Source organism: Oncorhynchus mykiss, chromosome 12 (genome assembly GCF_013265735.2).
Source record: "Oncorhynchus mykiss isolate Arlee chromosome 12, USDA_OmykA_1.1, whole genome shotgun sequence".
Lineage (NCBI taxonomy): Eukaryota > Metazoa > Chordata > Actinopteri > Salmoniformes > Salmonidae > Oncorhynchus > Oncorhynchus mykiss.
This window is the reverse complement of record NC_048576.1, coordinates 10,927,649-10,955,122: the sequence shown is the minus strand read 5'-3', so window position 1 is coordinate 10,955,122 and position 27,474 is coordinate 10,927,649. Positions and strand designations below refer to the sequence as shown.

General features: G+C 47.3%; 1 pseudogene; it reads right to left on the bottom strand.

The window, feature by feature from the left end:
• Positions 1 to 12,414: 12,414 nt before the first annotated feature.
• On the bottom strand, positions 12,415 to 23,329 carry LOC110536781 (annotated as a pseudogene).
• Between the last annotated feature and the right edge of the window lie 4,145 nt (positions 23,330 to 27,474).

Below are 27,474 nucleotides of genomic sequence, written 5' to 3'. Positions count from 1 at the left end.
CAGTGTCTGCTGTTCCTCCTCCTCTTCAGTTGTGAATAGGTCAGTGTCTGCTGTTCCTCCTCCTCCTCCTCTTCAGTTGTGAATAGGTCAGTGTCTGCTGTTCCTCCTCCTCCCCCTCCTCTTCAGTTGTGAATAGGTCAGTGTCTGCTGTTCCTCCTCCTCATCGTCCTCTTCAGTTGTGAATAGGTCAGTGTATGCTGTTCCTCCTCCTCCTCCTCCTCCTCTTCAGTTGTGAATAGGTCAGTGACTGCTGTTCCTCCTCCTCCTCCTCATCCTCTTCAGTTGTGAATAGGTCAGTGTCTGCTGTTCCTCCTCCTCTTCAGTTGTGAATAGTTCAGTGTCTGCTGTTCCTCCTCCTCCTCCTCTTCAGTTGTGAATAGTTCAGTGTCTGCTGTTCCTCCTCCTCCTCCTTTTCAGTTGTGAATAGTTCAGTGTCTGCTGTTCCTCCTCCTCCTCCTCTTCAGTTGTGAATAGTTCAGTGTCTGCTGTTCCTCCTCCTCTTCAGTTGTGAATAGGTCAGTGTCTTCTGTTCCTCCTCCTCCTCCTCTTCAGTTGTGAATAAGTCAGTGTCTGCTGTTCCTCCTCCTCCTCCTCTTCAGTTGTGAATAGTTCAGTGTCTGCTGTTCCTCCTCCTCCTCCTTTTCAGTTGTGAATAGTTCAGTGTCTGCTGTTCCTCCTCCTCTTCAGTTGTGAATAGTTCAGTGTCTGCTGTTCCTCCTCCTCTTCAGTTGTGAATAGGTCAGTGTCTTCTGTTCCTCCTCCTCCTCCTCTTCAGTTGTGAATAGGTCAGTGTCTGCTGTTCCTCCTCCTCCTCCTCTTCAGTTGTGAATAGTTCAGTGTCTGCTGTTCCTCCTCCTCTTCAGTTGTGAATAGGTCAGTGTCTTCTGTTCCTCCTCCTCCTCCTCTTCAGTTGTGAATAGTTCAGTGTCTGCTGTTCCTCCTCCTCTTCAGTTGTGAATAGGTCAGTGTCTTCTGTTCCTCCTCCTCCTCCTCTTCAGTTGTGAATAGGTCAGTGTCTTCTGTTCCTCCTCCTCCTCCTCTTCAGTTGTGAATAGTTCAGTGTCTGCTGTTCCTCCTCCTCTTCAGTTGTGAATAGGTCAGTGTCTTCTGTTCCTCCTCCTCCTCCTCTTCAGTTGTGAATAGTTCAGTGTCTGCTGTTCCCCCACCTCTTCAGTTGTGAATAGTTCAGTGTCTGCTGTTCCTCCTCCTCTCCCTCCTCTTCAGTTGTGAATAGGTCAGTGTCTTCTGTTCCTCCTCCTCCTCCTCTTCAGTTGTGAATAGGTCAGTGTCTGCTGTTCCTCCTCCTCCTCCTCTTCAGTTGTGAATAGGTCAGTGTCTGCTGTTCCCCCTCCTCTTCAGTTGTAATTAGGTCAGTGTCTGCTGTTCCTCCTCCTCCTCCTCTTCAGTTGTGAATAGGTCAGTGTCTGCTGTTCCTCCTCCACTTCAGTTGTGAATAGGTCAGTGTCTGCTGTTCCTCCTCCTCTTCAGTTGTGAATAGGTCAGTGTCTGCTGTTCCCCCTCCTCTTCAGTTGTGAATAGGTCAGTGTCTGCTGTTTCTCCTCCTCCTCCTCATCCTCTTCAGTTGTGAATAGGTCAGTGTCTGCTGTTCCTCCTCCTCCCCCTCCTCTTCAGTTGTGAATAGGTCAGTGTCTGCTGTTCCCCCTCCTCTTCAGTTGTGAATAGGTCAGTGTCTGCTGTTCCCCCTCCCCTTCAGTTGTGAATAGGTCAGTGTCTGCTGTTCCTCCTCCTCTTCAGTTGTGAATAGGTCAGTGTCTGCTGTTCCTTCTCCTCCCCCTCCTCTTCAGTTGTGAATAGGTCAGTGTCTGCTGTTCCTCCTCCTCCTCGTCCTCTTCAGTTGTGAATAGGTCAGTGTCTGCTGTTCCTCCTCCTCCTCCTCTTCAGTTGTGAATAGGTCAGTGACTGCTGTTCCTCCTCCTCCTCCTCATCCTCTTCAGTTGTGAATAGGTCAGTGTCTGCTGTTCCTCCTCCTCTTAGGTTGTGAATAGTTCAGTGTCTGCTGTTCCTCCTCCTCCTCCTCTTCAGTTGTGAATAGTTCAGTGTCTGCTGTTCCTCCTCCTCCTCCTTTTCAGTTGTGAATAGTTCAGTGTCTGCTGTTCCTCCTCCTCCTCCTCTTCAGTTGTGAATAGTTCAGTGTCTGCTGTTCCTCCTCCTCTTCAGTTGTGAATAGGTCAGTGTCTTCTGTTCCTCCTCCTCCTCCTCTTCAGTTGTGAATAGGTCAGTGTCTGCTGTTCCTCCTCCTCCTCCTCTTCAGTTGTGAATAGTTCAGTGTCTGCTGTTCCTCCTCCTCCTCCTTTTCAGTTGTGAATAGTTCAGTGTCTGCTGTTCCTCCTCCTCCTCCTCTTCAGTTGTGAATAGTTCAGTGTCTGCTGTTCCTCCTCCTCTTCAGTTGTGAATAGGTCAGTGTCTTCTGTTCCTCCTCCTCCTCCTCTTCAGTTGTGAATAGGTCAGTGTCTGCTGTTCCTCCTCCTCCTCCTCTTCAGTTGTGAATAGTTCAGTGTCTGCTGTTCCTCCTCCTCTTCAGTTGTGAATAGGTCAATGTCTTCTGTTCCTCCTCCTCCTCCTCTTCAGTTGTGAATAGTTCAGTGTCTGCTGTTCCTCCTCCTCTTCAGTTGTGAATAGGTCAGTGTCTTCTGTTCCTCCTCCTCCTCCTCTTCAGTTGTGAATAGGTCAGTGTCTTCTGTTCCTCCTCCTCCTCCTCTTCAGCTGTGAATAGGTCAGTGTCTGCTGTTCCCCCTCCTCCCCCTCCTCTTCAGTTGTGAATAGTTCAGTGTCTGCTGTTCCTCCTCCTCTTCAGTTGTGAATAGGTCAGTGTCTTCTGTTCCTCCTCCTCCTCCTCTTCAGTTGTGAATAGTTCAGTGTCTGCTGTTCCCCCTCCTCTTCAGTTGTGAATAGTTCAGTGTCTGCTGTTCCTCCTCCTCCCCCTCCTCTTCAGTTGTGAATAGGTCAGTGTCTTCTGTTCCTCCTCCTCCTCCTCTTCAGTTGTGAATAGGTCAGTGTCTGCTGTTCCTCCTCCTCCTCTTCCGTTGTGAATAGGTCAGTGTCTGCTGTTCCCCCTCCTCTTCAGTTGTGATTAGGTCAGTGTCTGCTGTTCCTCCTCCTCCTCCTCTTCAGTTGTGAATAGGTCAGTGTCTGCTGTTCCTCCTCCTCCTCCACTTCAGTTGTGAATAGGTCAGTGTCTGCTGTTCCTCCTCCTCTTCAGTTGTGAATAGGTCAGTGTCTGCTGTTCCTCCTCCTCTTCAGTTGTGAATAGGTTAGTGTCTCCTCCTCCTCCTCCTCCTCCTCCTCTTCAGTTGTGAATAGGTCAGTGTCTCCTCCTCCTCCTCCTCCTCCTCTTCAGTTGTGAATAGGTCAGTGTCTGCTGTTCCTCCTCCTCTTCAGTTGTGAATAGGTCAGTGTCTGCTGTTTCTCCTCCTCCTCCTCTTCAGTTGCGAATAGGTCAGTGTCTGCTGTTTCTCCTCCTCCTCCTCCTCTTCAGTTTTGAATAGGTGTGTGTCTGCTGTTTCTCCTCCTCTTCAGTTGTGAATAGGTCAGTGTCTTCTGTTCCTCCTCCTCCTCCTCTTCAGTTGTGAATAGGTCAGTGTCTGCTGTTTCTCCTCCTCCTCCCCTTCAGTTGCGAATAGGTCAGTGTCTGCTGTTTCTCCTCCTCCTCCTCTTCAGTTGTGAATAGGTCAGTGTCTACTGTTTCTCCTCCTCCTCCCCTTCAGTTGTGAATAGGTGTGTGTCTGCTGTTTCTCCTCCTCCTCCTCTTCAGTTGTGAATAGGTCAGTGTCTGCTGTTCCCCCTCCTCTTCAGTTGTGAATAGGTCTGTGTCTGCTGTTCCTCCTCCTCTTCAGTTGTGAATAGGTCAGTGTCTGCTGTTCCCCCTCCTCTTCAGTTGTGAATAGGTCAGTGTCTGCTGTTCCCCCTCCTCTTCAGTTGTGATTAGGTCAGTGTCTGCTGTTCCTCCTCCTCCTCCTCTTCAGTTGTGAATAGGTCAGTGTCTGCTGTTCCTCCTCCTCCTCCTCTTCAGTTGTGATTAGGTCAGTGTCTGCTGTTCCTCCTCCTCCTCCTCTTCAGTTGTGAATAGGTCAGTGTATGCTGTTCCTCCTCCTCCACTTCAGTTGTGAATAGGTCAGTGTCTGCTGTTCCTCCTCCTCTTCAGTTGTGAATAGGTCAGTGTCTGCTGTTCCCCCTCCTCTTCAGTTGTGAATAGGTTAGTGTCTCCTCCTCCTCCTCCTCCTCCTCTTCAGTTGTGAATAGGTCAGTGTCTCCTCCTCCTCCTCCTCCTCCTCCTCTTCAGTTGTGAATAGGTCAGTGTCTGCTGTTTCTCCTCCTCCTCCCCTTCAGTCGTGAATAGGTCAGTGTCTGCTGTTCCCCCTCCTCTTCAGTTGCGAATAGGTCAGTGTCTGCTGTTTCTCCTCCTCCTCCCCTTCAGTTGCGAATAGGTCAGTGTCTGCTGTTTCTCCTCCTCTTCAGTTGGGAATAGGTCAGTGTCTGCTGTTTCTCCTCCTCTTCAGTTGGGAATAGGTCAGTGTCTGCTGTTCCTCCTCCTCCTCCTCTTCAGTTGTGAATAGGTCAGTGTCTGCTGTTTCTCCTCCTCTTCAGTTGTGAATAGGTCAGTGTCTGCTGTTTCTCCTCCTCTTCAGTTGGGAATAGGTCAGTGTCTGCTGTTTCTCCTCCTCCTCCTCTTCAGTTGCGAATAGGTCAGTGTCTACTGTTTCTCCTCCTCCTCCCCTTCAGTTGTGAATAGATGTGTGTCTGCTGTTTCTCCTCCTCCTCCTCTTCAATTGTGAATAGGTCAGTGTCTGCTGTTCCCCCTCCTCCTCAGTTGTGAATAGGTCCGTGTCTGCTGTTCCTCCTCCTCTTCAGTTGTGAATAGGTCCGTGTCTGCTGTTCCCCCTCCTCTTCAGTTGTGAATAGGTCAGTGTCTGCTGTTCCCCCTCCTCTTCAGTTGCGAATAGGTCCGTGTCTGCTGTTTCTCCTCCTCCTCCTCTTCAGTTGTGAATAGGTCAGTGTCTGCTGTTCCTCCTCCTCCTCCTCTTCAGTTGTGAATAGGTCAGTGTCTGCTGTTTCTCCTCCTCTTCAGTTGTGAATAGGTCAGTGTCTGCCATTCCTCCTCCTCCTCCTCGTCCTCCTCCTCCTCCTCTTCAGTTGTGAATAGGTCAGTGTCTGCTGTTCTTCCTCCTCTTCAGTTGTGAATAGGTCAGTGTCTTCTGTTCCTCCTCCTCCTCCTCTTCAGTTGCGAATAGGTCAGTGTCTGCTGTTCCCCCTCCTCTTCAGTTGTGAATAGGTCAGTGTCTACTGTTTCTCCTCCTCCTCCTCTTCAGTTGTGAATAGGTCAGTGTCTGCTGTTCCCCCTCCTCTTCAGTTGTGAATAGGTCAGTGTCTGCTGTTCCCCCTCCTCTTCAGTTGTGAATAGGTCAGTGTCTGCTGTTCTTCCTCTTCTTCAGTTGTGAATAGGTCAGTGTCTTCTGTTCCTCCTCCTCTTCAGTTGTGAATAGGTCAGTGTCTGCTGTTCTTCCTCCTCTTCAGTTGTGAATAGGTCAGTGTCTGCTGTTCCCCCTCCCCTTCAGTTGTGAATAGGTCAGTGTCTGCTGTTCCCCCTCCTCTTCAGTTGTGAATAGGTCAGTGTCTGCTGTTCCCCCTCCCCTTCAGTTGTGAATAGGTGTGTGTCTGCTGTTCCCCCTCCTCCTCATCTTCAGTTGTGAATAGGTCAGTGTCTGCTGTTCCCCCTCCTCCTCCTCTTCAGTTGTGATTAGGTCAGTGTCTGCCGTTCCGCCTCCTCCTCGTCCTCTTCAGTTGTGAATAGGTTCGTGTCTGCTGTTCCTCCTCCTCTTCAGTTGTGAATAGGTCAGTCTCTGCCATTCCTCCTCCTCCTCCTCGTCCTCCTCCTCCTCCTCCTCTTCAGTTGTGAATAGGTCAGTGTCTGCTGTTCTTCCTCCTCTTCAGTTGTGAATAGGTCAGTGTCTTCTGTTCCTCCTCCTCCTCCTCTTCAGTTGCGAATAGGTCAGTGTCTGCAGTTCCTCCTCCTCCTCCTCTTCAGTTGTGAATAGGTCAGTGTCTGCTGTTCCTCCTCCTCCTCTTCAGTTGTGAATAGGTCCGTGTCTGCTGTTCCCACTCCTCTTCAGTTGTGAATAGGTCAGTGTCTGCTGTTCCCCCTCCTCCTCCTCTTCAGTTGTGAATAGGCCAGTGTCTGCTGTTCCCCCTCCTCTTCAGTTGTGAATAGGTCAGTGTCTGCTGTTCCCCCTCCCCTTCAGTTTTGAATAGGTCAGTGTCTGCCGTTCCGCCTCCTCCTCGTCCTCTTCAGTTGTGAATAGGTCAGTGTCTGCTGTTCCTCCTCCTCTTCAGTTGTGAATAGGTCAGTGTCTGCCATTCCTCCTCCTCCTCCTCGTCCTCCTCGTCCTCCTCTTCAGTTGTGAATAGGTCAGTGTCTGCTGTTCCTCCTCCTCCTCCTCTTCAGTTGTGAATAGGTCAGTGTCTGCTGTTCTTCCTCCTCTTCAGTTGTGAATAGGTCAGTGTCTTCTGTTCCTCCTCCTCTTCAGTTGTGAATAGGTCAGTGTCTGCTGTTTCTCCTCCTCCCCTTCAGTTGTGAATAGGTCAGTGTCTGCTGTTCTTCCTCCTCTTCAGTTGTGAATAGGTCAGTGTCTTCTGTTACTCCTCTTCAGTTGTGAATAGGTCAGTGTCTGCTGTTTCTCCTCCTCCCCTTCAGTTGTGAATAGGTCAGTGTCTGCAATTCCTCCTCCTCTTCAGTTGTGAATAGGTCAGTGTCTGTCATTCCTCCTCCTCCTCCTCTTCAGTTGTGAATAGGTCAGTGTCTGCTGTTCTTCCTCCTCTTCAGTTGTGAATAGTTCAGTGTCTGCTGTTCCTCCTCCTCCTCCTTTTCAGTTGTGATTAGGTCAGTGTCTGTCATTCCTCCTCCTCCTCCTCTTCAGTTGTGAATAGGTCAGTGTCTGCTGTTCTTCCTCCTCTTCAGTTGTGAATAGGTCATTGTCTGCTGTTCCCCCTCCCCTTCAGTTGTGAATAGGTCAGTGTCTGCTGTTCCCCCTCCTCTTCAGTTGTGAATAGGTCCGTGTCTGCTGTTCCCACTCCTCTTCAGTTGTGAATAGGTCAGTGTCTGCTGTTCCCCCTCCTCTTCAGTTGTGAATAGGTCAGTGTCTGCTGTTCCCCCTCCTCTTCAGTTGTGAATAGGTCAGTGTCTCCTCCTCCTCCTCTTCAGTTGTGAATAGGTCAGTGTCTGTCATTCCTCCTCCTCCTCCTCTTCAGTTGTGAATAGGTCAGTGTCTGCTGTTCTTCCTCCTCTTCAGTTGTGAATAGTTCAGTGTCTGCTGTTCCTCCTCCTCTTCAGTTGTGAATAGGTAAGTGTCTGCCATTCCTCCTCCTCCTCCTCCTCCTCCTCCTCCTCCTCTTCAGTTGTGAATAGGTCAGTGTCTGCTGTTCCTCCTCCTCTTCAGTTGTGAATAGGTCAGTGTCTTCTGTTCCTCCTCCTCCTCCTCTTCAGTTGCGAATAGGTCAGTGTCTGCTGTTCCTCCTCCTCCTCCTCTTCAGTTGTGAATAGGTCAGTGTCTGCTGTTCCTCCTCCTCCTCCTCTTCAGTTGTGAATAGGTCAGTGTCTGCTGTTCCCCCTCCTCTTCAGTTGCGAATAGGTCAGTGTCTGCTGTTCCCCCTCCTCTTCAGTTGTGAATAGGTCAGTGTCTTCTGTTCCTCCTCCTCCTCCTCTTCAGTTGTGAATAGGTCAGTGTCTGCTGTTTCTCCTCCTCTTCAGTTGGGAATAGGTCAGTGTCTGCTGTTTCTCCTCCTCCTCCTCTTCAGTTGCGAATAGGTCAGTGTCTACTGTTTCTCCTCCTCCTCCCCTTCAGTTGTGAATAGATGTGTGTCTGCTGTTTCTCCTCCTCCTCCTCTTCAATTGTGAATAGGTCAGTGTCTGCTGTTCCCCCTCCTCCTCAGTTGTGAATAGGTCCGTGTCTGCTGTTCCTCCTCCTCTTCAGTTGTGAATAGGTCCGTGTCTGCTGTTCCCCCTCCTCTTCAGTTGTGAATAGGTCAGTGTCTGCTGTTCCCCCTCCTCTTCAGTTGCGAATAGGTCCGTGTCTGCTGTTTCTCCTCCTCCTCCTCTTCAGTTGTGAATAGGTCAGTGTCTGCTGTTCCTCCTCCTCCTCCTCTTCAGTTGTGAATAGGTCAGTGTCTGCTGTTTCTCCTCCTCTTCAGTTGTGAATAGGTCAGTGTCTGCCATTCCTCCTCCTCCTCCTCGTCCTCCTCCTCCTCCTCTTCAGTTGTGAATAGGTCAGTGTCTGCTGTTCTTCCTCCTCTTCAGTTGTGAATAGGTCAGTGTCTTCTGTTCCTCCTCCTCCTCCTCTTCAGTTGCGAATAGGTCAGTGTCTGCTGTTCCCCCTCCTCTTCAGTTGTGAATAGGTCAGTGTCTACTGTTTCTCCTCCTCCTCCTCTTCAGTTGTGAATAGGTCAGTGTCTGCTGTTCCCCCTCCTCTTCAGTTGTGAATAGGTCAGTGTCTGCTGTTCCCCCTCCTCTTCAGTTGTGAATAGGTCAGTGTCTGCTGTTCTTCCTCTTCTTCAGTTGTGAATAGGTCAGTGTCTTCTGTTCCTCCTCCTCTTCAGTTGTGAATAGGTCAGTGTCTGCTGTTCTTCCTCCTCTTCAGTTGTGAATAGGTCAGTGTCTGCTGTTCCCCCTCCCCTTCAGTTGTGAATAGGTCAGTGTCTGCTGTTCCCCCTCCTCTTCAGTTGTGAATAGGTCAGTGTCTGCTGTTCCCCCTCCCCTTCAGTTGTGAATAGGTGTGTGTCTGCTGTTCCCCCTCCTCCTCATCTTCAGTTGTGAATAGGTCAGTGTCTGCTGTTCCCCCTCCTCCTCCTCTTCAGTTGTGATTAGGTCAGTGTCTGCCGTTCCGCCTCCTCCTCGTCCTCTTCAGTTGTGAATAGGTTCGTGTCTGCTGTTCCTCCTCCTCTTCAGTTGTGAATAGGTCAGTCTCTGCCATTCCTCCTCCTCCTCCTCGTCCTCCTCCTCCTCCTCCTCTTCAGTTGTGAATAGGTCAGTGTCTGCTGTTCTTCCTCCTCTTCAGTTGTGAATAGGTCAGTGTCTTCTGTTCCTCCTCCTCCTCCTCTTCAGTTGCGAATAGGTCAGTGTCTGCAGTTCCTCCTCCTCCTCCTCTTCAGTTGTGAATAGGTCAGTGTCTGCTGTTCCTCCTCCTCCTCTTCAGTTGTGAATAGGTCCGTGTCTGCTGTTCCCACTCCTCTTCAGTTGTGAATAGGTCAGTGTCTGCTGTTCCCCCTCCTCCTCCTCTTCAGTTGTGAATAGGCCAGTGTCTGCTGTTCCCCCTCCTCTTCAGTTGTGAATAGGTCAGTGTCTGCTGTTCCCCCTCCCCTTCAGTTTTGAATAGGTCAGTGTCTGCCGTTCCGCCTCCTCCTCGTCCTCTTCAGTTGTGAATAGGTCAGTGTCTGCTGTTCCTCCTCCTCTTCAGTTGTGAATAGGTCAGTGTCTGCCATTCCTCCTCCTCCTCCTCGTCCTCCTCGTCCTCCTCTTCAGTTGTGAATAGGTCAGTGTCTGCTGTTCCTCCTCCTCCTCCTCTTCAGTTGTGAATAGGTCAGTGTCTGCTGTTCTTCCTCCTCTTCAGTTGTGAATAGGTCAGTGTCTTCTGTTCCTCCTCCTCTTCAGTTGTGAATAGGTCAGTGTCTGCTGTTTCTCCTCCTCCCCTTCAGTTGTGAATAGGTCAGTGTCTGCTGTTCTTCCTCCTCTTCAGTTGTGAATAGGTCAGTGTCTTCTGTTACTCCTCTTCAGTTGTGAATAGGTCAGTGTCTGCTGTTTCTCCTCCTCCCCTTCAGTTGTGAATAGGTCAGTGTCTGCAATTCCTCCTCCTCTTCAGTTGTGAATAGGTCAGTGTCTGTCATTCCTCCTCCTCCTCCTCTTCAGTTGTGAATAGGTCAGTGTCTGCTGTTCTTCCTCCTCTTCAGTTGTGAATAGTTCAGTGTCTGCTGTTCCTCCTCCTCCTCCTTTTCAGTTGTGATTAGGTCAGTGTCTGTCATTCCTCCTCCTCCTCCTCTTCAGTTGTGAATAGGTCAGTGTCTGCTGTTCTTCCTCCTCTTCAGTTGTGAATAGGTCATTGTCTGCTGTTCCCCCTCCCCTTCAGTTGTGAATAGGTCAGTGTCTGCTGTTCCCCCTCCTCTTCAGTTGTGAATAGGTCCGTGTCTGCTGTTCCCACTCCTCTTCAGTTGTGAATAGGTCAGTGTCTGCTGTTCCCCCTCCTCTTCAGTTGTGAATAGGTCAGTGTCTGCTGTTCCCCCTCCTCTTCAGTTGTGAATAGGTCAGTGTCTCCTCCTCCTCCTCTTCAGTTGTGAATAGGTCAGTGTCTGTCATTCCTCCTCCTCCTCCTCTTCAGTTGTGAATAGGTCAGTGTCTGCTGTTCTTCCTCCTCTTCAGTTGTGAATAGTTCAGTGTCTGCTGTTCCTCCTCCTCTTCAGTTGTGAATAGGTAAGTGTCTGCCATTCCTCCTCCTCCTCCTCCTCCTCCTCCTCCTCCTCCTCTTCAGTTGTGAATAGGTCAGTGTCTGCTGTTCCTCCTCCTCTTCAGTTGTGAATAGGTCAGTGTCTTCTGTTCCTCCTCCTCCTCCTCTTCAGTTGCGAATAGGTCAGTGTCTGCTGTTCCTCCTCCTCCTCCTCTTCAGTTGTGAATAGGTCAGTGTCTGCTGTTCCTCCTCCTCCTCCTCTTCAGTTGTGAATAGGTCAGTGTCTGCTGTTCCCCCTCCTCTTCAGTTGCGAATAGGTCAGTGTCTGCTGTTCCCCCTCCTCTTCAGTTGTGAATAGGTCAGTGTCTTCTGTTCCTCCTCCTCCTCCTCTTCAGTTGTGAATAGGTCAGTGTCTGCTGTTCCTCCTCCTCCTCCTCTTCAGTTGTGAATAGGTCAGTGTCTGCTGTTTCTCCTCCTCTTCAGTTGTGAATAGGTCAGTGTCTTCTGTTCCTCCTCCTCCTCCTCTTCAGTTGTGAATAGGTCAGTGTCTGCTGTTCCCCCTCCTCTTCAGTTTTGAATAGGTCAGTGTCTGCTGTTCCTCCTCCTCCTCCTCTTCAGTTGTGAATAGGTCAGTGTCTTCTGTTCCTCCTCCTCCTCCTCTTCAGTTGTGAATAGGTCAGTGTCTGCTGTTTCTCCTCCTCCTCCTCTTCAGTTGTGAATAGGTCAGTGTCTTCTGTTCCTCCTCCTCCTCCTCTTCAGTTGTGAATAGGTCAGTGTCTGCTGTTCCTCCTCCTCTTCAGTTGTGAATAGGTCAGTGTCTTCTGTTCCTCCTCCTCCTCCTCTTCAGTTGTGAATAGGTCAGTGTCTGCTGTTCCCCCTCCTCTTCAGTTGTGAATAGGTCAGTGTCTGCTGTTCCCCCTCCTCTTCAGTTGTGAATAGGTCAGTGTCTGCTGTTTCTCCTCCTCCTCCTCTTCAGTTGTGAATAGGTCAGTGTCTGCTGTTCCCCCTCCTCTTCAGTTGTGAATAGGTCAGTGTCTGCTGTTCCTCCTCCTCCTCCTCTTCAGTTGCGAATAGGTCAGTGTCTGCTGTTTCTCCTCCTCCTCCTCTTCAGTTGTGAATAGGTCAGTGTCTGCTGTTCCTCCTCCTCCTCCTCTTCAGTTGTGAATAGGTCAGTGTCTGCTGTTTCTCCTCCTCTTCAGTTGTGAATAGGTCAGTGTCTTCTGTTCCTCCTCCCCCTCCTCTTCAGTTGTGAATAGGTCAGTGTCTGGTGTTCCTCCTCCTCTTCAGTTGTGAATAGGTCAGTGTCTGGTGTTCCCCCTCCTCTTCAGTTGTGAATAGGTCAGTGTCTGGTGTTCCTCCTCCTCTTCAGTTGTGAATAGGTCAGTGTCTGCTGTTCTTCCTCCTCCTCCTCTTCAGTTGTGAATAGGTCAGTGTCTGGTGTTCCTCCTCCTCTTCAGTTGTGAATAGGTCAGTGTCTGGTGTTCCCCCTCCTCTTCAGTTGTGAATAGGTCAGTGTCTGCTGTTCCCCCTCCTCTTCAGTTGTGAATAGGTCAGTGTCTGCTGTTCTTCCTCCTCCTCCTCTTCAGTTGTGAATAGGTCAGTGTCTGCTGTTCCTCCTCCCCCTCCTCTTCAGTTGTGAATAGGTCAGTGTCTGCTGTTCCTCCTCCTCCTCCTCTTCAGTTGTGAATAGGTCAGTGTCTGCTGTTCCCCCTCCTCCTCCTCTTCAGTTGTGAATAGGTCAGTGTCTGCTGTTCCCCCTCCTCTTCAGTTGTATATAGGTCAGTGTCTGCTGTTCCTCCTCCTCTTCAGTTGTGAATAGGTCAGTGTCTGCTGTTCCCCCTCCTCTTCAGTTGTGAATAGGTCAGTGTCTGCTGTTCCTCCTCCTCTTCAGTTGTGAATAGGTCAGTGTCTGCTGTTCCCCCTCCTCTTCAGTTGTGAATAGGTCAGTGTCTGCTGTTCCTCCTCCTCTTCAGTTGGGAATAGGTCTTTGTCTGCTGTTCCTCCTCCTCTTCAGAGTCTTCCACTCGCCCTCCTGAGTTTCCAGACTGCCAAATAGCTCCTTCACCTTCCTCTTCGCATCCCTACACACACACAAAAAAACATCAGGTCATTTCTACGGGGAAAAGTGTATTTTGCAGTGTGCAGACCTGGAATCAAATAGTAGTTCAAATAGTTTAGCTGTGTTTAATTGAGCCTGGCTGCCTGGAACCAATTAAAAAGTGCAAAAAGTGCAAACCCTAGCCAGACCAAATCAAATGCTTTATAAAAAATAAAATAAAAATGTAGTAACTTTTAGATTGATTAAGAGAGAAGAGGTTGTCCTACAGACCTGCCCATGACCTCGCTGAGTTTCTCTGGGGCCAGGAAGTGGGTGTCTTTACAGATCTCTGTCAGAGCTTCCTTAAACTCCTTCTTATACTTGTGGTTCAACCTCTCCTTCTCCCTCTCCTCCTTCATGCTCCCTTGCTTCTTCCCATAGTTCAGCCTAGAGAGAAAAAAAGAAGAATCGAGAGAAAGTACAAAATGAATGCCATGTAAAAAATGTAATTCAAATGTTAAAAGGTTTACAGCTAAGTGAAGGTAACACACTAAGGAGGAAATAGTTCCACTACCTAAATCTTCAAGGAGTCATTTTTCACAACTAACTCAAATCAAATCTCTCTCACTCTCACACAATTTTTCTACTATCTTTGGTGCGAGCAACATGGGTTAAGGTGACACTAGAGAGGAATATCATCCTTCTCTATCCCAATCTTCAGAAAGCCATGCTATACAAATGACTGAATTCAGAAGTCTTACTCACTTCTACAATCTTTGATGTGAGCAGTTCAAGAGGAATGGGCTTCTTCTTCTCCAAGACCAAGGAGGATGTGATGTCTTGGAGCCAGATATGGCCCCAAGGACTTTCCCATGATCCTCTTGGGATAACGGAAACACAAAGTACAAGGTTATATTACAACTGTCTAATGTGAGTTAAATCAGTCAGCCAACGTCCACAGATAAAAGGTCAAATAGGAAGTGCTGCTTTGCTTTGGTAAACATTTAAAAAGTTGTTTTACTGTCAGATACCATCCACGCACTAACCAGCTAGAAGATCATATGTGTTTTTAATACATTCCATTGTGTAGAGGAAAACCTCCTATACCAAAACATGTGGACTTGCAATCATTGACAACTAGTGGTGAAATAGTCTTCATTTCAGTGAGGGTGAGCTGGGAATAAGCATCTTTCTGGTCTGCGTGACCTCTGGTGAAGGTCATTTATCTGCTGATTGACCACTGTTCCCATTTGGTGATGGACAAAAACAAGGACTCACTGTAGCGGCAGACGGGGAAATAAGGGGTAGCCCGGAGTTGGGATCAATTCCATTTCAAGTCAGTCATTTCAGGAAGTAAATTGAAATTCCAATTATCCTTATTGAAATTGACCCTGGCCATAGCGTTACATACAGGGTCACTAAGGTGACCACTGCTTCTTTTAAGCAAACAAACTTTTTTATTTTTCTATGCTCGATTTTGGACACTAATTTAGGGTCAAAAAGCAACATTTGCCCAGGGCTTACTGACAATGCAGTTCCACTCACCTGTAAGGCTGTAGGGCACGTTTTGACAGGGTGGTGTTTGGAGAGCAGTATGCTGATTGGCTGGAAGATGTGGCTACAGGAAGTGAGTTCTCTGTAGAGTGAGGAGCAGCACTACAGCAGGTCTAGACAAGTGGCCAAAGACATCCTAAGGAGAGGACAGACAGTGGGACATCATTAGGACAGAATACAAGTACACACTGATTTAGTGACCATTTCAACAAACAGGCACATACACACGAGAATAAACGGAAAAACACACTCGGACACACTCACTCATACACACAGCAAACATACACACTTTTCTCTCTCTCGCCCGGGGGAGGAGTGTGTGAATGCAGTCCACTACCCTACAGGGTCATACTGACTCTAATCTCTTGAGGCTGATTCCTAGCAGCTAACACAGTGTTGATAATTACCACAGGGCTGACACTTCACACACACTCCGTCTATTCACTCAGCATAGCCCTGCATCGGCCTTTGTAAGCCCCACAAGAATCTAGACAGTTAGGATATGACTGCACACCAAGTGGCTATAGGTATAAATGGTTTATGAGTAGTTGTTGTTTGTTTGTGTGTGTGTGTGTGTGTGTGTGTGTGTGTGTGTGTGTGTGTGTGTGTGTGTGTGTGTGTGTGTGTGTGTGTGTGTGTGTGTGTGTGTGTGTGCGTGCGTGCGTGCGTGCGTGCGTGCGTGCGTGCGTGCGTGCGTGCGTGCGTGCGTGCGTGCGTGCGTGTGTGTTTCAGAGGAAACAATCAACTGATTTAAAACAGGAAAATGGGTGCCAGTATCATTACTGCTCAAATAAACTAACTAGGGCTGTGACGGTCATGGGTCTCCTCTCCTTTGCTCCTGACTGCCACGACATGGGTGCTGTTTTTACTAAGGAATTGGGTACATGTATTTAATGATACTCATTTGCTCCAAAACAAAGAGCAACAAAGTTCCATCACGTAAAGATTGCATGTTGTCACGGAAACAGACTCAAGAGAACATTGGCTGAAGCTGTCTTCAGTCAGCTGTTTGTTCCACAACACCATTCTAAAACTGGCTAGACTGTTTGGCCTCCTGAGTGGCGCAGCAGTTTAAGGCACAGTATCGCAGTGCTTGAGGCATTACTACAGACCTGTGTTCAATTCCAGGCTGTGTCCCAGCTGGCTGTGACCGGGAGACCCATGAGGTGACGCACAATGGGCCTATCATCGTCCGGGTTAGAGGAGGTTTTGGCATCTGGGATTTCCTTGTCCTATCGCACTCCAACGACTCCTTGTGGCGGGCCAGGTTCCTGCATGCTGACTTCGGTCGCCAGCTGGACGATGTTTCCTTCGACACATTGGTGAGGCTGGTTTCTGGGTTAAGCGAGCAGTGTGTCAAGAAGCAGCGTGGTTTGGCTGGGTCGTGTTTCGGAGGAAGCATGGCTCCCGAGTTTCAGCGATGGGACAAGACTGAAAACTACCATTTGGAAATCACAAAATTGGGGAGGGAAAAAAATTAAAAAATACGTGAAAAAAAAAAATCTACAGTTCTGGATATTACTTTACTGCTTTTGGGTAAAGTTGGTCAACTTGAAAATGAAGTTCATTAAAACAATTATGACAGTCATTTTCTTTTCATGGTGGTGTACCTCAATAATCACCTGTTGTATTCGGGGCAGGTGACAAATAAAATGTGATTTGTCAGTTACACAATTATACAATTACCGTGCCAGCCCTACAACTAACAGCAGCACATATCTTGATGACAATGATGACAGAATAGCACTAGTTCATCCACGTCAACCCTCTTCACTCCTCCTCCTGCACTACAAATGCATCCCAAATGGCACCCTGTTCTCTAATGGCCCTGATCAAAAGTAGTGCACCACATAGGGAATAGGGTGCACCGTACATCGTCCCACTCAACAACTTCAGAGGAGGGGTGTACTTGAATTTGACACCTCATTACTAAACCTATAATTCAGAATGAGGGCTAGGATAATGGCAGAGAAGGTCCTGGCACATTCATAGGATATGGCTTACACGCTCCCTCCCTCATTCCCTCCCTCCCTCACTCCCTCTCTCGCTCCCTCCCTCACTCCCTCCCTAGCTCCCTCCCTCACTCCCTCCCTCCCTCGCTCCCTCCCTCACTCCCTTCCTCGCTCCCTCCCTCGCTCCCTCCCTCGCTCCCTCGCTCGCTCCTTCCCTCCCTCCCTCCCTCGCTCGCTCCCTCCCTCACTCCCTCCCTCGCTCGCTCCCTCCCTCGCTCCCTACGCCTACACACCAGATGTAGTGTGAAGGAGAAATAGAACACTGCTGACTAATTCTGACCAATTGTAATTATCCCATTGCCCACACTCACTGCCTGCCTGATCTCGGTCTCATCTCTGAAGACACACAGCCCAATTTGTTCCCTACCCCTTAACATTGGGCCTAACCATTCAACATGGAGATCTAAAACGGTCTGGATAGGTAGAATCAGTGTAGCTGTGTATCTGAACGGTCTAGATAGGTAGAATCAGTGTAGAGGTGGAGCTGTGTATCTGAACGGTCTGGATAGGTAGAATCAGTGTAGAGGTGGAGCTGTGTATCTGAACGGTCTGGATAGGTAGAATCAGTGTAGAGGTGGAGCTGTGTATCTGAACGGTCTGGATAGGTAGAATCAGTGTAGAGGTGGAGCTGTGCATCTGAACGGTCTGGATAGGTAGAATCAGTGTAGCTGTGTGTCTGAACGGTCTGGATAGGTAGAATCAGTGTAGAGGTGGAGCTGTGTGTCTGAACGGTCTGGATAGGTAGAACCAGTGTAGAGGTGGAGCTGTGTATCTGAACGGTCTGGATAGGTAGAACCAGTGTAGAGGTGGAGCTGTGTATCTGAACGGTCTGGATAGGTAGAACCAGTGTAGAGGTGGAGCTGTGTATCTGAACGGTCTGGATAGGTAGAATCAGTGTAACTGTGTATCTGAACGGTCTGGATAGGTAGAATCAGTGTAGAGGTGGAGCTGTGCATCTGAACGGTCTGGATAGGTAGAATCAGTGTAGCTGTGTATCTGAACGGTCTGGATAGGTAGAATCAGTGTAGAGGTGGAGCTGTGTGTCTGAACGGTCTGGATAGGTAGAATCAGTGTAGAGGTGGAGCTGTGTATCTGAGCGGTCTGGATAGGTAGAATCAGTGTAGAGGTGGAGCTGTGTGTCTGAACAGTCTGGATAGGTAGAATCAGTGTAGAGGTGGAGCTGTGTATCTGAGCGGTCTGGATAGGTAGAATCAGTGTAGAGGTGGAGCTTCCACCAGATCACTTCCACCTTACAGATCTGCTCTCTCAGTCTCACCTGCAGTGATCTGTACCCAGATCAGTGGTGAAGGTGAGCTGCAGCGTAGCAGACAGAGGCAGGCTGTGGGTCTGACAGCACCAGCGGGTCACTGCCCTTCCAGCTCTGCCTGAAGGGCTGCACCACTGAGTAACCTGGAGGGAAGGAAAATGACACAGCAGCCTGTCATGCCAGGGGCCTGGGGCTCAGACCGAGGGGATCGGCCTGAGCATTTTAAAATGAAAACAGACAGGGCTTTGATGAGACAAAGGACTCCTCATGATTAACATTTGATTTTACTTCCTGAATTGAATGATTTGAAATGAAATTGACCCCAACCTTGCAGTCTACCCAGCCACCGGGCCTTCAGTACCGTAGTAGCATAATCAGCCACACCCGCTGTGATGTCAGTTTACATGCCAATCCACACTGCTGTGTGTAGTCTGCATAATATGTGCTGCTATGCAACTCAATCAGCCACGTAGGCATGGTCCCTCTCACTCTCGGAGTTCCATTGTTATCATCACGTCTGTGACATCAGAGCAGTAGAACGCTGCTCGTCCACTGTGGTCCTAATGAACACATAAATAACCAACAACCTATGACAGCCTGACTGTCTCTATTGCAATTGCCTCGCTGTGTCTGCCAGCCACCGTCTAATACTGCAGAGTGCTGTAGAGTGCAGTCAGGACACCATGGCACTAGCAGTGCCTGGTGAAATAGTTTCACAGCTATGCCAAGCCGTCATCGGCAGAATTTAAGCTATGCTAGATGAGAAGATCTCAATGTCGGTTCACGTTGATAGACTTAGTGGACTTCAGTTTGTAGCGATGTTCGAATAATATAATAAATGCCATTAAGCAGACACTTTTTTCCAAAGCGTCTAACAGTCATGCTTGCATTCATTGTATGTATGGGTGGTACGGGGAATCGAACCGACTACTGGCGTTAGAAGCACCATGCGCTACCAACTGAGCTACAAACGACCGCTAATTAAATAATGCAGATTTCAGCAATTGTTTGCTCCAGAAATGAATGTGCTACATATGTTTGCCTCCAACCCTGGTATTAGACTGCTAGCCTGGGTCATGTTCAGTAGGAACCAAATGGAAGCAAAGAGGCTGAAACGAGGAGGGACCTAATTGAATTTGTCCAATAAGAAAAGCTTGAATAGGACCAAGTGAGTTGCTGAGAAGATAGGGCAATAACTCATGAAGTTAGAGAGACATCGTTACCTGTAGAGGTCTCGTCTGACACGGCCAGCTGTAGTACACCCAGCAGGAAGTTGAGGTTCTGTCCTGAGCTCATCTTGGAGAAGGAGGTACTCTACAGTCAGGCAGCACAGCACTCCAGGCCTGGTGTCACATCCTTTAGGCAGAAAGCTACTACAAACATTCACAGACACACTAGGCTTGGACGATATACCGGTTGAATCTAAAACCGAATATTGGCCCCTTGATAAAGGGCTACTTGCTGTTGTGTTCGATGGTGATCACTCGAGTCTGCAAGTGTTTTGGACAAAATGAGCATTGAGACGATGTGCAGTCGACATCCCAACTCACTTATCAATATAACAAAATAGCATGACTCAACTTGCTACAAAACCTGGGTACGTACAGGGGACCTGGGGCAGCCACAGACGTTACTCCGATAGACAGTGAGTACGTTGTAAAAACTAACATATATTTCTCTACAAAATATGTGATAGTATATCAGTCGCCAGCGATTTCATCAGCTGGTTTGAGCTTGTTGTAGGCTGTCTGCTGATAGTTAGCTTCACTGACAAACACAAGGATGGAATTTTAGATAGCTAGCTTAGGTCGGATGTTAGGCACTGAACTGATAAACAGCATGTAGTTTGTCACTTATTTACGATCGTTTGACAGCTTGCTGATGTTGTAGACATGTTCCCAGCAGTCAGTCCGTACCAAAACACCAATCACTACGTTGTAACATTGGGTCAGCTAAACACACAGCAACAGACTCGCTGCTGTACTGACTCGGGACAGAGCAGGCTATGATGAAATAATGTTACTACACACAGTAGCTAGTTTATGGAAGGAGCATTGTATTTAGTGTTGCATTAGCTCCGTTAGCTGGTTGGTTATCTTCTCTTTGGTTTCATGTGAAGTCACAGGCTCAGATTTAGAGCTAAAGCTTAGCTAGTTAATAATGGACAGTTTTCGTGTAACTTACATGATCAAACTCAACAACAACAAAAAACATGAAACTCCTTACCTATATGTAACAAAGACAAATTCGAAATAAAACTTCAAATAATTTACAGATATCTTGATTTATTCGGACTTATTTTTGAGGCCGTCGTTGTTGTGACTGTTGTAGTGACTGTTGTAGTGACTGTTGTTGCTAGGTAACATATTAAAACTAAATGGGAAGATGTTGCTGCCAAGGGCGCCGAGTCAATAAGAGGCTTCCAAGGGGCTCAGCGGAGCCCTAGAGGACTCACCAACTAGCGTTTGAGATTGACTCGTAAATGCGCAGTGTTCGTTTTGACACTCATCCTGGGGTATTTAGACATACCGACTGTATGATTTTCAATACCTTAAAAAATATATATATATATAACTATCTAAAATGTGCCAAATAAATTATATGCAGCCCAGCTATGATTTGGTTTGCTAACTTGCTAGCTAAGTGGCTAGATGTCAAGATCAAGCTTCTTGGTTACAGCAGAGACAATCAATCCCCCCCTGGATCAAGATCCATGTTGTTTAAATTGTTTTGTTTTGTGCACCCCTTGTGTGCACTTCAGGTAATACCCCATTATGGTACAGAAACTGTAGAAAAACCCTAGCACACACACACACACACACACTAGTGAAATGACTAGTCAAAAATCACAACTTTGCTAACGTACTAAAAAGAGGCAAACATACACATATGCAGATCAACCATAATACAAACATAAATATGAAAAACAATATCTATCTCCTACTACTCGATGACCTTTGACACTTCTGGTCTTTTCTCCAACTGTCATCATTAGCTTCAGGCTCTGATGTTCTCCAGCCTGTTCACAAAACCACAAACTCATTAAGCTGTTGGAGTGTGGATGTTACACAATAATACAACTTCCTTTCATCATCTTTTCCCCTGGCTAGGTTTGCTTTGACAACACCACCATATCCAACACAAAAAAACAACAGGACTCCTTGGGTCAAAAGGAAAGTCTGAGTCTTAATGAAAGTGCAGGCATGTGGCAACATAAACAATTGAGCAACATCTGGAGCTTAGCCCACTACATAAACATCATGATCAAAGCGAGAACACGGCGCTCTTCTCCTCTCAAACCGGTTCAAAGCAGACCTGGAATCGAATACTATTTGACATCATTTCAAATACTTTAGCTGGGCTTGATTGAGCTTGCCTGGCACAATGGATCCACTTGAATAGTCGCAAACCCCGCCCATCTGGCACTCTGACCAGGCTAGAGCAAATGCGGAAACTATTTGAAAGATTTCAAATAGTATTTGAATCCAGGTCTGGATCTCCAGCTCCCTTCATAAGGGAGACTGGAGGCCAAGAGAGATTTCTACTGAGGGAAAAGGGTTGATTCGAAGTGGATAAGAGATGGAGATGATGAAATCCTGTGAAAGATAAGCCTTCAGACAGGATGACTTGGTTGAGAACAGAGAAGAAGAGGAGAAGGTGATTGAGAAGTCTTTAAATTAGCTGAGAAACAGGCTTGTTTGTGTTTCTATGGTTGTGAAGGAGGAACTTTTCCATTCCAGACAACTTGACACAGGCACACACACGCTAGGATAATAGCATTGGTGAGGGCCTGGCTGATGTACAGTAAGGCTGGGTGGTGACGGGGTGGCGGAAGTCTGAGGTGGGGAACAGCAGCGCTGTTATCTTCAGGTAAATGATCTGAAAACAGAGAGAGAGAGAGAGAGAGAGAGAGAGACAGAGAGAGAGAGAGAGAGAGAGAGAGAGAGAGAGAGAGAGAGAGAAAGAGAGAGAGAGCGAGAGAGAGAGAGAGAGAGAGAGAAAGAGAGAGAGAGAGAGAGAGAGAGAGAGAGAGAGAGGGAGAGAGAGAGAGAGGGAGAGAGAGCGAGAGAGAGAGAGAGAGAGCGCGCACAACAGGGAAATAGAGAGTGAGAAAGACGTCACTAACACGTCAACTTGACAGAACACTGTCAGACAGAACAAAACAATTTGCACAGAAGTCGGGAGCTCACTGTCAGAAAACGAATGGAACAGAATCCACATTTGTCAGACGGCTATTTCCCGGTCTTTTTTCCTGACCTGACATGTTATGCAGTGTTTCACACAGAAAAGTACAATTGTTCAGTGACTACAAGAGGTAGGAACCAGAGCCATATACTGTAAGTACCATATCGAGGCGAGACCGTATACCACGGGTATGACAAAACAATATTTTTTACTGCTTTAATTACATTGGTAAACAGTTTACAATAGCGGTAAGGCACCTAGGGGGTTTAGGAGATATGGCCAATGTACCACGGCTAAGGGTTGTGTCCAGGCACTCCGCATTGCATCGTGCAGAAGAGCAACCCCCTCTGGTCTTATTGCTTAAATTACCCACAGACATACAATAAGGAAAGATAATCACCATCATTGGCTTCATTAGGAAATGCGTCGGCAGACGTTGTCCCCTAAGGTTCGCTGCTCCTCCAATCAAAAGCCCTGGATTAAAATAGAGGTTGGCGCTAAACTAAAGGACGACCGCACACAGGGCTATCGCAGACAACCCTAATGCTGTGGCTGAGGACAGAAACAAGTACAAGAAGTCCAGCTACGACCTCCAAAGAGTCATCAAAAGGACAATATAGGAATAAGGTGGAATCATACTACACAGGCTCTGACACCCTCCGTATGTGGCAGGGGCTACAGCCCATTACGGATTAATACAGGAAGACCCAGCCATGATTTGCCTAACGATGCCTCTCTATCAGACAAAGAGTTACCTTGTGAGAGAGATTTAAATGGTTTTCAAAATGTCCCGCCAGGGTAAGTCTACATAAGGGTTTCTAAAATCACATATGGGAAAAATTAATGATGGAAAAAACATTTCCCTGTTTGATGGCTAGGTTTTATGGGTATTATGACATTACCTCCACTGTGGGGCTATGACGACAATAAAGCGTATCCTCTAATAGGTGAGGGAAGCTCACCTTTTCCTGTTTGGACTTGAGGATGAGCTCCTCGAAGAGTTGCTGTCTGGACTTGACTTTGTGGTTCCCCTTATCGTCCTTCTCTCCTGGGGTCTTCCTTCTCAGTAGGCCTCCTCCTCCGAAGTGGGACGCAGTCAGCTTGGCTGGAGGACAGATGGATGAGAAAATGTCATCGTTATGGTCCCTTATTCAACAGATAGTATTTTTGTCTTTATTTTGCTATCTCAATGGTTGAACTCAACTATCACTCAAGCTTAGTCTATTTCCCAGATCTCCGGATAATAAAGAATTAGGCAAAGTCTCAGATTCTGCAATAGATCAATACTTTATTCAGAGAGCGTTCTGCCCTCTCAAGTTCAGAGCCCATCTTATATATACACACATACAAGTTCCTGTCAGAGGCTATTCCCTGCTCAGATAGTCTGTATTTTTCCACTATACTAACACATCTCATTTTCTTCTGCAAGTCATTTCTAACAGTTACTCCCCTACTTGCGGAGGCCACTTTCCTGTTATTGGTTTCAGAGTTATCACAAGGTCATCTGTAGACAGTTCAGTTGTTCTCTGATGTCTCAACTATACATTTCTCTTATTGCTAAATAGTTACACAATGTTTTAGTCTTAACTTGTCTTACACACACATTATTGGATTGTGACTAACACATTTCATACAATTATATGGTTTCAGGGTGGAATACTTTAGTCATTATCTTAAACATACAAATTATTATATCAAAATAAGAGGCAGCACTACGTACATCTTTACTTACTTATGGATTACTTCCTATTTGTTTCTCTTTCTCTCCTCTACCTCCTTCTCTCTCGCCACAGCTGGGCACTGCCCCAGGCTGAGCCCTGGACACCATATGTGAATTGATCGCCCCCCATCTATCTTCAGAGTTCACACTGTTAGGTGACCTAAACTGGGACATGCTTAACATCCCGCCTGTCCTACAATCTAAGCTAGATGCCCTCGATCTCACACAAATTATCAAGGAACCTACCAGGTACAACCCTAAATCCGTAACCATGGGCACCCTCTTAGATATCATCCTGACCAACTTGCCCTCTAAATACACATTGCCTGCTTGCGTAATGGGTCCGTGGTCAAAAGACCACCCCTCATCATTGTTAAACGCTCCCTAAAACACTTTCTAATCGGCCTGACCGGGTATCCTGGAAGGAAATTGACCTCATCCCATCAGTAGAGGATGACTGGTTGCTCTTCAAAAGTGCTTTCCTCACCATCTTAAATAAGTATGCCCCATTCAAAAAAAGTAGAACTAAGAACAGTTATAGCCCTTGGTTCACCCCAGAGTTGACTACCCTTGACCAGCACAAAAACATCCTGTGGCGTTCTGCATCGGCATCGAATAGCCCCCGCGTTATGCAACTTTTCAGGAAAGTCTGTCACGTCCTGACCTTAGTTCCTTTTTTATGTCTCTATTTTGGTTTGGTCAGGGCGTGAGTTGGGGTGGGCATTCTATGTTTTTCATTCTATGTTTTGTTCTGTGTGTTGTATTTCTATGTGTTTGGCCTGGTATGGTTCCCAATCAGAGGCAGCAGTCAATCGTTGTCTCTGATTGAGAACCATACTTAGGTAGCCTGTTCCCACCTGTGTTTGTGGGTAGTTGTTTTCTGTTTGGTGTGTATTGCACCTTGCAGAACTGTTCGTTTGTCGTGTTGTTGTTTTTTGTTCAAGTATTCGTATTTATTAAAAGTATTATGAATACTTACCATGCTGCACCTTGGTCCTCTTCTCCTTCTCCCGACAACAATCGTTACAAAACTACCCACCGCCAAAGGACCAAGCAGCGTGTAATGGACTCCTGGACATTGGAGGAGCACCTTGGTCCTCTTCTCCTTCTCCCGATGACAATCGTTACAAAGTCAGGAACCAATATACTCAGTCAGTTAGGAAAGCTAAGGCTAGCTTTTTCAAACAGAAATTTTCTTCCTGTAGCACTAATTCCAAAAAGTTTTAGGACACTGTCCTTGGAGAGTAAGAGCACCATTCCACTGCACTGAGGCTAGGAAACACGATAAATCTACGATAACCAATACTTTAAATAAGCATTTTTCTACGGCTGGCCATGCCTGGCTACCCCTACCCCGGCCAACATCTCAACACCCACCGCAGCAACTTGCCCAAGCCCCCGCCCCCCTCTCCTTCACCCAAATCCAGACAGCTGATGTTCTGAAAGAGCTGCAAAATCTGGACCCTCTCGTTCAAAAATTATCCGCCGAAATGGTTGCAACCCCCATTACTAGCCTCTTTTTTAAAAAATTTTTACCCCTTTTTCCCCCCAATTTCGTGGTATCCAATTGTTGTAGTAGCTACTATCTTGTCTCATTGCTACAACTCCCGTACGGGCTCGGGAGAGACGAAGGCTGAATGTCATGCGTCCTCCGATACACAACCCAACCAGCCGTACAGCGCGCATCCAACCCGGAAGCCAGCCGCACCAATGTGTCGGAAGCTACACCGTGCACCTGGCAACCTTGGCTAGCGCGCACTGCGCCCGGCCCGTCACAGGAGTCGCTGGTGCACGATGAGACAAGGAGATCCCTACCGACCAATCCCTCCCTAACCCGGACGACGCTAGGCCAATTGTGCGTCGCCCCACGGACCTCCCGGTCGCGGCCTGTTACGACAGAGCCTGGGCGCGAACCCAGGGACTCTGATGGCACAGCTGGCGCTGCAATTCAGCACCCTTAACCACTGCGCCACCCGGAAGGCCTATTCAACCTCTCTATCGTATCGACTGAGATGCCAAAGAAAATTGGGCCGCTGCCACGGTCATCCCCCTCTTCAAAGGGGGAGACACTTTAGACCCAAACTGTTACAGACCTATTTCCATCCTGCCCTGCCTTTCTAAAATCTTAGAAAGTGAAGTTAATAGATCTCCGACCATTTCGAATCCCACCGTACCTTCTCTACTATGCAATCTGGTTTCCGAGCTGGTCATGGGTGCACCTCAGCCACGCTCATGGGCCTAAATTATATTATAACCGCCATTGATAAAAGACAGTACTGTGCAGCCGTCTTCATCGACTTGGCCAAGGCTTTCGACTCTGTCAATCACCACATTCTTATCCTGCAGACTCAACAGCCATTGCTTCTCAAATGACTGCCTTGTTCACCAACTACTTCTCAGATAGAGTTCAGTGTGTCAAATCGGAGGGCCTGTTGTCCGGATCTCTGACAGTCTCTATGTGGGTGCCACAGGGTTAAATTCTCGGGCCGACTCTTTTCTCTGTATATATCAATGACGTCACTCTTGCTGCTGGTAATTGTCTGATCCAACTCTACGTAGACGACACCATTCTGTATACATCTGGTCCTTCTTTGGACACTGTGTTAACAAACCTCCAAACGAGCTTCAATGCCATACAACTCTCCTCTAAGTGCTTGCTCTTCAACCGATCGCTGCCTGCACCCTTCCGCCCGAATAGCATCCCTACTCTGGACGGTTCTGACCTAGAATATGTGGACAACTACAAATACTGTCGTGGAAATATTTGGTCAATCATATTTCATAAATACCGGAGCACGTGAGTTCAAATATACTTTTTATTACTTTATAATAAAAGCCGAGCTGGATCATGAAAACAACTGCCTTCCGGTCTTGGCACAGAATACTTTTGTCCTTCTTACGTCATACTCATAGTAACTCCTCTTAATGGCTCGTCACCTCTGGCATTTAGCCACCGTTTTGCCTTCATAACACATAGCACACCCAACTACCTAAAAGCAGCTCTGCTAGAGATAGTTTTGTGATTTATGTAAAATGGGCAGAGAAGAGAACAGAGACGTGTGTCCGCCTGTATCGGATCTTACATGTCTCTCCATTGAAAACCTCTCTCCTCTGGGTCCATGATGGTGTCATATTCACCAAAGCGTCGGTCTATGAACTTATTGGCCTTGTCCTTTGTCTTATATTCATTCAGCAGTGTCTCATTTTTCTCTGGGGGAAGAAATTAGTTGCAAACTGCTCTTGATGTTATTTAGCATCCATCTAGCCTGGTCCCATATCCGTTTGTGCTGTCAACTCTTATGGACAATCAATGACCATAGGAGTAGGTAAGACAATAAACATATCTAGAACAAGCCTGGATTCATCCACACCAGAATCTGTAACACTTAATGACCCACTACACTCAGTGTAACCATTACGCTGTGTCTTCATTACTACCGCTTTACCTTGTTGATGGCTAGTTGAATCGAAAGGGTACATAAACCCCTTGAATGTACAATTGAAGTCGGAAGTTTACATACACTTAGGTTGGAGTCGTTTAAACTCATTTTTCAACTACTCCACACATTTCTTGTTATCAAACTATAGTTTTGGCAAGTCGGTTAGGACATCTACTTTGTGCATGACAAGTAATTTTTACAACAATTGTTTGCAGACAGATTATTTCTCTTATAATTCACTGTATCACAATTCCAGTGGGTCAGAAGTTTATATACACTAAGTTGACTGTGTCTTTAAACAGCTTGGAAAATTCCAGAAAATGATGTCATGGCTTTAGAAGCTTCTGATAGGCTAATTGACATCATTTGAGTCAATTGGAGGTGTACCTGTGGATGTATTTCAAGGCCTACCTTCAAAGAAATCATCCAAGATCTCAGATTTTTTGTTGTTGACCTCCACAAGTCTGGTTCATCCTTGGGAGCAATTTCCAAATGCCTGAAGGTACCATGTTCATCTGTACAAACAATAGCACACAAGTATAAACACCATGGGACCACGCAGACGGCATACCGCTCAGGAAGGAGACGTGTTCTGTCTCCTAGTGATGAACGTGCAATCAATCCCAGAACAACAGCAAATGACCTTGTGAAGATGCTGGAGGAAACAGGTACAAAAGTATCTATATTCACAGTAAAAATTAGTCCTATATCGACATAACCTGAAAGGCTGCTCAGCAAGGAAGAAGCCACTTCTCCAAAACTGCCATAAAAAAGCCAGACTACGGTTTGCAACTGCACATGGGGACAAAGATC